We start from the raw sequence: 8,849 nt of genomic DNA on the forward strand, positions 1-8,849 counted from the left end.
ATTTGGCTGCACTGGGTCTTAGTTGCAGCAGGTGGGATCTTCGTTGCCTCATGCAGGATCTTCAGTTGCGGCACGTGGGATCTTTTAGTTGCCGCATGTGGTATCTAGTTCCCTGATCAGGGATTGAACCCGGGCCCCCTGCATTGGGAGTGTGGAGTCTCAGCCACTGGACCACCAGGGAAGTCCCAAATTCTGCTTATTACTGACACAAATAATAAGGTTGCTGACAACCTTCTACGTATCACTTCCAGATTTAAGACATATTCCTAAAGGCATGTTGTCTTCCTTGATCTCTGGAATGGAAACATGAAAATCCAAGCTGATTCCAAAGCATGTTGAGTGCCCTCTCATATTACACTATCTGTACAAAAGATTTTAACATCATTGGTAATTTGTTTTTGATGACTTCGGAAATTATTTTCTCCTTCACACAGGAAAACATAAACTTATGATCATTTGTAACAGAGAATTTTAAAATTAGCATCTGTTCACCACTAAAACATGTTTTGAGAAACCTCTTGTTATCAACTTGTTTGGATGTTCTACACGATAACTCTTCACATGTAAGGTTTTTCACAAATTACTGGTTTCCACGACTCTGGAATTTTGGCTTTGTTTAGCTCCTTTGTTAGATGGTGCAAGACTTGGAATAATGTCATTTTCCTCATCAGTGTCAGAAATTTATGAGCATAGTATGATATCACATACAAAGATCCATCCTCTTTTATTAAATTAAGTATTTCCTACATTCAGGCCCAGGATTTATTGGAGTATAGAGGGTATTTATTCATTTGCTTTTCCAATAATAGAAGGGTTTACATACTTACTGCCATCTAATTGCCATTAGTCCCACTCCTAACCCCTATAGGTTAAAAACTGTATCTCTAATCCCCTTCATGAAGATAAAAACTGGGAAGAAATTCTAATAGTAACGTAGAAGGGAAGTCCACAATCCCATAGCCCTCAACACTCCAACTAGCTCTGGACTTTGGCCAAGACACTTGGCCTTTCCAAGCTACCATTTTCTGAATAAAAAAAGAACAGTAGTCTTAGAATCCTAGAAGTTCTAAGACTTCTCTCCATTCCCAGTGTTAACTCTTTTTCTTCCTCAATAACAATAATATGGACAAGAGGGCTCAAAGGATGAAATTCCAATGTTTCTGTTTCAGGTAGAAGCAGCAGCCCCTACAATGACATTCCTCAGTACCTCCTATAAAGCAGGTGGTCATGAAACATCTATTGAGTGAGTGACTGAATGCATGCATGAATGAAAGAAGAGGTGGCACGTGGATCCGAATTTTCTTCTCTGGTCTCAGAATACTTTCAACTACAGCACTGCATTCTTATGTGATCACACCCACTTAACACTCAGCTCTTCCTTTGATCATACATGCAGTGACTCATTTTACTTTCACTTCAATTTAAGGCAACTGCACATGTTAACCTATTCAAATGAGGACTTTAAAACACTTCTTAAAGAAATATTTTGGGTTTGTGGAAAGAAGTCTGGAATACATGAAGCTCCTTTTGAATCCATATATTACAAACTAAGCTTCTGAGTCTGGTTAATTTTCACATTGCTCAGAATCTGTCTTATTGGGACTTCCCTGATGGTGCAGTGGTTAAGAATCTGCATGCCAATGCAGGGGACGCGGGTTCAATCCCTGGTCCAGGAAGATCCCACATGCCGCCGAGCAACTAAGCCCCTGCACCACAACTACTGAGCCTGTGTTCTAGAGCCTGCGAGCCACAACTACTGAGCCCGAGCACCTTAGAGCCTGTGCGCCTAGAGCCCGTGCTCCGCAACAAGGGAAGCCACCGCAATGAGAAGTCCCGTGCACCGCAATGAAGAGTAGCCTTTGCTCACTGCCAACTAGAGAAAGCCCGTGCACAGCAATGAAGACCCAACACAGCCAAAAATAAATAAAAATTTTTAAAAAATCATTAAAGAAAAGAAAAAGAATGTCTTATTAACACTTTTAAAATAAAGAGACACACCCAATGTTCTGATCCTCTGCCTTTTTACCCTTGAAGTGACAACATTGTCTACTGGGTCCCAAGTAGATTAAAAGGTATACCCTACGGGTTGCATTACCTCTAAGTCATCCAAGATGTATTACGCTTAGTTTAAGTGAGTGAGTCCCATTTGCACAACTGCCCTATTAATTTACTCATCATTGATTTACACCACTTTTGTTGGAGATCTTCCACCAGACGCTGTTTTACATGTATTCTCACTAGTTCGGTTTCAGTATGTGACTCCCCTTCAGGCCTCCCTATCTCACTGCTCTTCATTTGTCTTCATTTATCACTCTTTATCTCCATCCTCCCCTGTTCCTCCCTCTGCTGTCTTCTTTCAGTTTCTTCCTGCTTCACCATTTTCCTTCTCCTTTGGCCTTCCTCTCCGCTTACCTAAGAGCACCTAATAAATCTCCAATTAGAGGTCAGTAATCCAGAGAAAATAAGTCTGAAGGCTCAGAAATACAGGCAGCCCACAGCACTAGATAAAAGTCAGGAAGAAGAAAAAAAAATGCTCAGACTGCATGAATGCAGTCTGAAATCTAATCTGAGGATTTCAAGTATTAAATTGTTAACAAAGAGGACACCTTTGCTAAGGATTTTATAATAAAGGTGGCAAAAACTGTGCCCTTCTGCCACTTTGAAGAAGCTTTGAGTTTAATTTTTTTCCCCTGTATCTCATTTTTAGAGGCTTATTTTACTCTTCAGCTGACAAGCAGGACCTCCCCTCCTTCAGCTGTAGCCAGAACCAAATCAACACCTTTGGGAATATCTAAGATCAAAACACCATTGGGAATATCTAAGAGCTGAAATATGGCCATTATCACTATGATTTCTGTAGGTAGAGTTTTTAAATCCTCATTACATAAAAATTTTTGATCAGACCAAAAAAAGTGGGGTTTTTTTGTTTGTTTTTTGAGATGAAATATTAAAGTCATTTCTTGGGGGTTTCCCTATCCTTCTCCATCCTCAATATCAGAGTCTCACTTGATACACCTGTCTGGATAAAAACTAGCAGTGATTTTATGCAAAAATATACACAACAAATGCACATTAGAAAATAACATTAAACATAGATGTTACTCTCCTTCTCCCTACCTCTTCGCGGGTGAGAAGTTAATTTTACTTTAAGAGTTTTAATTTTAATATCTGGGTAGATAAAAAGAAAAATGTGGTCACCAAAACACTAAAACTGGTGGGAAGAACTACATTCTTATTTAATTTCAGTAGTCCCAGTAATTTGTTAATCAATTCAATCATATCCAACTTAGCTGGATTTTTCCTAGTTGGCACTTTCACAGGAAACACTGTATTTCTAACATTCCTAAAGCACGTAAAGATATGGAAGGACATTGCAAATAAATAATTTATCCTATTATGAGCCTCTGTGGCCAAAGGCCACAGGTCACTCTTCTCTGTAACTCTAATGCGGTACCATAGGCAAATGAGGTGGAAGGGCAGCAGGACCCATCACAGTACTCCTTCCTGTGCCCAACATTTCCCTAAGTTTTGAACCTAGCCGTGGAACCCACCACAGCTGAAGAGGTACAGAGAGCCAGCAGGTCTCATGAGGAGCAAAAACAGAAAGGCAACAATATGCAGAGCTGTGACCAAGGGAAAAAAAAAAAAAAATCAAGGCAGACAAGGTTAACAGAAAATCAAGAGAAGTTTCCACCTGGTAAAAGGAGTACTTAATTATCTGGTATTTTGAATCTGAAGATTAACGTAAAGATCCTGATTCTTATCAAGGAATAAAGTGATGCTGGGAGTTTCTACTATACTGCCTTAGAAGAGATCTCCTCATGTCCAAAACTCTGTGCAGAGAAATCAATAATTAGGCAGCTCCTGCGTCCAACTTTGGCTTTTACCTTCTTGTAAGATGCTGAGGCTGGACCTATGGTATCCTCCACTAAAACTCTAAGAAAAGTTGGATTCTGCCTAAGTACACAGGTACCCTGTGGCAAAAATAAATGAACTAAGTACATAAGCATTATATTTGTGGACGTGGAGTTAGGAGACCAGGGTTCTAGCCTTTATTCAATCACTCAGAAGATGACCCGATTTGAATCCAGGCTCACAGAATTATAGGACTAACAAAAAGATTTTGGAAACAATCTTCTCTACTCTCCTAAAGAATATTACTTTTGGACCTGCTACTCTTCATCTATATTCAGTAGCATACTTTAAGCATTTTAATACATTTTAAAGACAAGTATCATTTTCTCTTTAAACACAGTATTTTAAAAGTCCTAAAAACTTTGCTAATATTCCCTTTTATTTTTCCTCAGAAATATATCTTTAAATTTAAGTTGCTTGGAAAATAAAATTCCTCATACTATACCCATCATCATAGTATTTGAGTTGAAGAAATACTTGAAAATATTTGGCAGTGTTGTCATTGTTGTTTTTCCTAAAGACTCTGCAAGGGCAGATCTCTACACTCAAAACTCTAAATTAAGCTAGCTAGATCCACTTCAAATTTATCCATTTACCTATTTTACTGATAAGTCTTCCACAGGTAAGCCTTCAACCCTCTAATATCTTCCTATTGCTCCTGGGCCAAAGACCAGAATTCTACACCTGGTTCCAGCCTTAACTCCCTTCACTCCGCAATGCCCTCTGAGAAGGCCGGCTTCCTATCCTCCAGTCTCCCGGGACTTCCTGCTCACTACTGCGTGACTAAAACAGGTTCTTTGCTGTTTCAGAGTCTTCGAACATGCTGTTTCTTCTGCCCTAACACTGATCATCCTTGCCTTTTCCTGGTTAACTCCTACTCATCCACAGACATCAGCTCAAATGTCATCCCTGAGCTGGTCCGAATAGTTCCTTATAGCATCATTCACAGTAATCACCACAATTTTCATTTACTAATTCAAGGTTGTTTCATACAGATCTCCCCCGCTGGGATGTAAGCGCTATGAGGATAGTAACCACATCTGTTGTTCACCAACTTACTCCAGCATCTTATTCTGGGACTAACACACAAAAGGGGCTAATTAAATATTTGATGGATGAATATCTGTGCTAATGGAAGACAGTTTGGATACAAGAAGTACACACATGTCAAGAGATAACTATCAATATTAGATATCAAATAAATGTCAATGTGTGATCCAGATCAAGACTCTTAAGGAATTTCAAAGAAGATATCACTACATGGAGGCAGTTGAAGATTTCAAAGATAAATGAGGAAGGCAACACAAAAATGTGCCAAGACTGATGCTTTCTGCTTAAGTGTTTTTGCATGGTTTACCTCATTAAATAAATTGTCTCAACAATTATGTTGCTCCTGACTTCCACAGATGAGAATACTTTGGTAAATGGCAGACTTAAGAGTACACTTTACATCTGGTCTGACTCCAAAAACAAAGGGGTTTCCGCTATACAATAAAATACTGACCAAGAGAGGAGGTGGCACGGACGCTGGGCCAAGAAGGACAGTTCCTGAGGGGTTCTCAGAGCCAGCGTGTTTTGCAATTACTAAGTGGGAGAAATACTGTGTAACTACACAGTCATTATGGTTCCTGACGATTACATGGTATAGTCAATCTGGATGGGAATTTAATTTATTCCAAATATAATTCTCATGTTGACTGAAATGTAAGAGCTTCTAACAGCAGAGAGGTTTATAGAGAAATCACCCTACTTGCCCACTTAAAAAAAACAGCATGGCTCATACTATGCAATTTTATTGTTAACTCCCGCCAAATCACAGTATCTGCTTATTTGTACCCATAAAGGCAAGCAATGAAGAAGACAACATTTCAATTCAACCAAAGGGAAACATTAGAGAAATGTATCACATTCAGAGGAAAGGAGCCCTCTTTTGCCCTCTCCTTCAAATCCTTGCATCACAGAAAGCAGATAGGAGTCTACAGCTTTTCTTTGTAGTTCTCCAGGTTTCCCAAACAAGCCTGAGCCTGTTGAATTCCCCTGGGCTTTCTGATGCAGGGAGTTTTCCTTTCTAGCTCTGGATGGTGAGTGAGCCATATCTAATCGGCACATCACCATTACTGTTTATCAGTTTCATTGACTTTAAGGAACTTGGGAAAGTTTCTTCAAAAACCAGGAGCATTTTGCGAAACTGTGAAGTCCCTTAAGACCTTTTGCTCTTTTCCTGACCTTTCATTCTTTCTCTTACCAAGAACCACTCTGAACAGGCTAAAACATGTGGAAAGGTGTTCATCAACCTCAACTATAATTTTTAAAATGCAAATAAAAGCAAAAAGGGATTTTTTCCAATCAATCAAGCTGGCAAAGATGGAGGAGGGGAGGACTGTTGATATCCTGTATTGGTGAACACGTGAGGAAATGGTCCCTTTGCAACATATGTAATGCTATTATAACATGTACAGCCTTTGCTCCAGCATTTGAGCTCCTAGGAATTGATCCTAAAATGATCAATGGATAAATGTGACAAAAAGAAAGTACAAGGATATTCATGACAACCATGTTGTTAAACTGAAAAACTGCAAATAATTCAAATGTTCAAAAATAAGGAAATGGTTAAAAATTATGTTTTATCATACAATGGTATACTAAGCAGTATCCAAAAATTATTATGGAGAAATGTACTGATGTGGAAAAATGTCCATGATTTACTGAGCACTTAATATATGACATGCATTATTGTTATATGTATTGTGAGTTGTTTTTGTCTTGTAATGAGTATATAGTAAATTTTATTGATTTTACTTTTTAATAAAATTGTATATATTTCAGGTGTACAACATACTTTGATAGACATATACATAGTGAAATAATTGCTGCTACAGTCAAGCTCATTAACACATCCTTCTCACATAGTTATCATTTTGTGTGTGTTTTTGTCTGTGTCTGTGTGTGCCTATGGGTGTAGTGAACACACCTGAAATATACTCTTAGTAAACTTCCAGTATACATTATTATTAACTATAGTCATCTGGTTTCAGGAGTATTCACTCTTGAGAGACACCATCCGAGCACTATAAATATGCAATCACATAAACGACTGGATTTTGATAAACTGGCAAAGATCTTTTCCCTTAGAAAATTACGATAGCAGTCTGCTGGCTCCTATTAAGATCACTCACTTCTACCTTCCTTTTTTACTCTGTTGTTCTTTCAAAAATTTTTTTTTCTGAAAAGAAATGCTCTTACTTTAATGTCAATCTGCCTCCTTGCACCTGACCCTTTTCTTTCCGTTTTGAAAGCCTGAGAAATGAATGTCCAAATGATTCTTTTAAGTAAAGATTCCAAATTCATGCCATATTAAATTAATTGTATCGAACAAATGTTAACAGCAAATTTAAAGGATAAATAAAACCTTACTCAGTAAAAATGATTCAAAATACTACAGAATATAACCAAATGCAAGTATATTTTGTATACATAGACAAATATACCACAAGAGAATTGCATATGCCATTTCATTGATTCTAAGATACCCTATTTACACATTTCAACATCTCTGAAATTGAAATGCATCTTAAAATCGATGGCATGTCAGTTTAATTGTTAGTGCATGTTCTTAGTGGTACATAAAATAATGTTGCATCTTGCCCCTGATGGCACCTTCAATTACATGAAATATGGTTTTATCACCACAACAGTTAGTTCCTTTGATGGTGAAGGAAAGGGCAGATAAATCAAATATTAAGTGCTATCAATCCTTCTTTTCACAAAACGAAACATAAACAAAAGAAAACCATTACTACTTTCTCCAGGTGGAGTAATTTCTCCCATCCCACCCATAGATAAGCCATTTTGCACAGAAACACACACTGACAATACAGCCATCTTAATATTTTGATTCAAAGCACAGCTAATATTCTGAATGGTATCAAGAATAGCTTTTTCCGGATTCAAAATCCCTCTTCTACCCTCACTACAGTACATAAATGACATAAACTTCTCATCAATAGCATAAAAAATTCATATTCTGTCTATATAGTAGCTGCTATGTTATGTTGATGTCAACAATTGGTCTGATTTTTTAATAGCATAAATGTTTAAAGAGGTAGCAATTCCAGTAAAATATCTATGGGAATACCAAAAGCTGATATACATCAAAATGGAGTCATTCCGTGAAGAGGAAGTAATTCTCCATATTTTATCCTTCTCTGCCTCCTTTCCTTCTCCACAAAATCCTTCCTCATAAGGGTTCATTACTTCAACCAGCTAAACATGGCAAGTGTGGCAGCCTTGCTCTTGCACCCTCAGAATAATATTTACTGATGCTCTCTCTTCGTAGATTCATAAACACAAAGTCACAGTCCAAAGTCTATGAGGAAATTAAACACCTTTTGTGAAACTGGGTGATTTCTAAGTTTTTTCCCCCCCTCAGGTCTAAAATTCTATGATTCTACAATCCTCTTTTGGTACTGAAGCCCACTTTCTGAAACAAGGCAAGCCCCACAAGGTGCCATGGGCACCCTATATCAATCAATCAATCAATCGATCAATCTCTCTCTCTCTCTCTCTCTCTCTCACACACACACACACACACACACACACACACACACACACACACACACACACACGAGTCATCAATGAGCACTGTTCCACGAACTCAAAATTACCATTTAAGCTTAATTTAATTTTCTACCTACATATCTGAAATACCAACAATTTGTTAGGCTCTTCGATGTACCTACCTTTTTTTGTTCTATTTGTTGTTGTTAGGTATTTTTTGCAGGGGAGGGGGGCTGATGAGAGAGCAGTAAATAGACAGTAGCACTGGCTTCCTCAATGAAACCCAAACCCTAAGTAACACAGTCTTTACCCTTTAATGGTTCCTCTGTACCAATGGCAGAACATAACAATAGCCTTTAAACACTTGACTCATATGA

At 38.0% G+C, this 8,849-nt stretch overlaps 1 protein-coding gene and 2 long non-coding RNA genes across 8 annotated transcripts in view; 2 read left to right on the forward strand and 1 right to left on the reverse strand.

Annotated features, from left to right (window-relative positions):
- The window catches only part of AUTS2 (activator of transcription and developmental regulator AUTS2), a 1,112,861-nt gene that overhangs the window by 455,945 nt on the left and 648,067 nt on the right, over positions 1-8,849 (reverse strand). The window lies entirely within an intron of this gene.
- Positions 1-8,849, forward strand: part of LOC309646275 — a 638,120-nt gene that overhangs the window by 324,754 nt on the left and 304,517 nt on the right. The gene's annotated exons all lie outside the window — the stretch shown is intronic.
- LOC309646301 overlaps positions 1-8,849 on the forward strand; it is a 266,260-nt gene that overhangs the window by 50,843 nt on the left and 206,568 nt on the right. The window lies entirely within an intron of this gene.

The sequence above is a fragment of the Balaenoptera physalus genome, assembly GCF_965194825.1.
Source record: "Balaenoptera physalus genome assembly, chromosome: 16".
NCBI classification, from domain to species: Eukaryota; Metazoa; Chordata; class Mammalia; order Artiodactyla; family Balaenopteridae; genus Balaenoptera; species Balaenoptera physalus.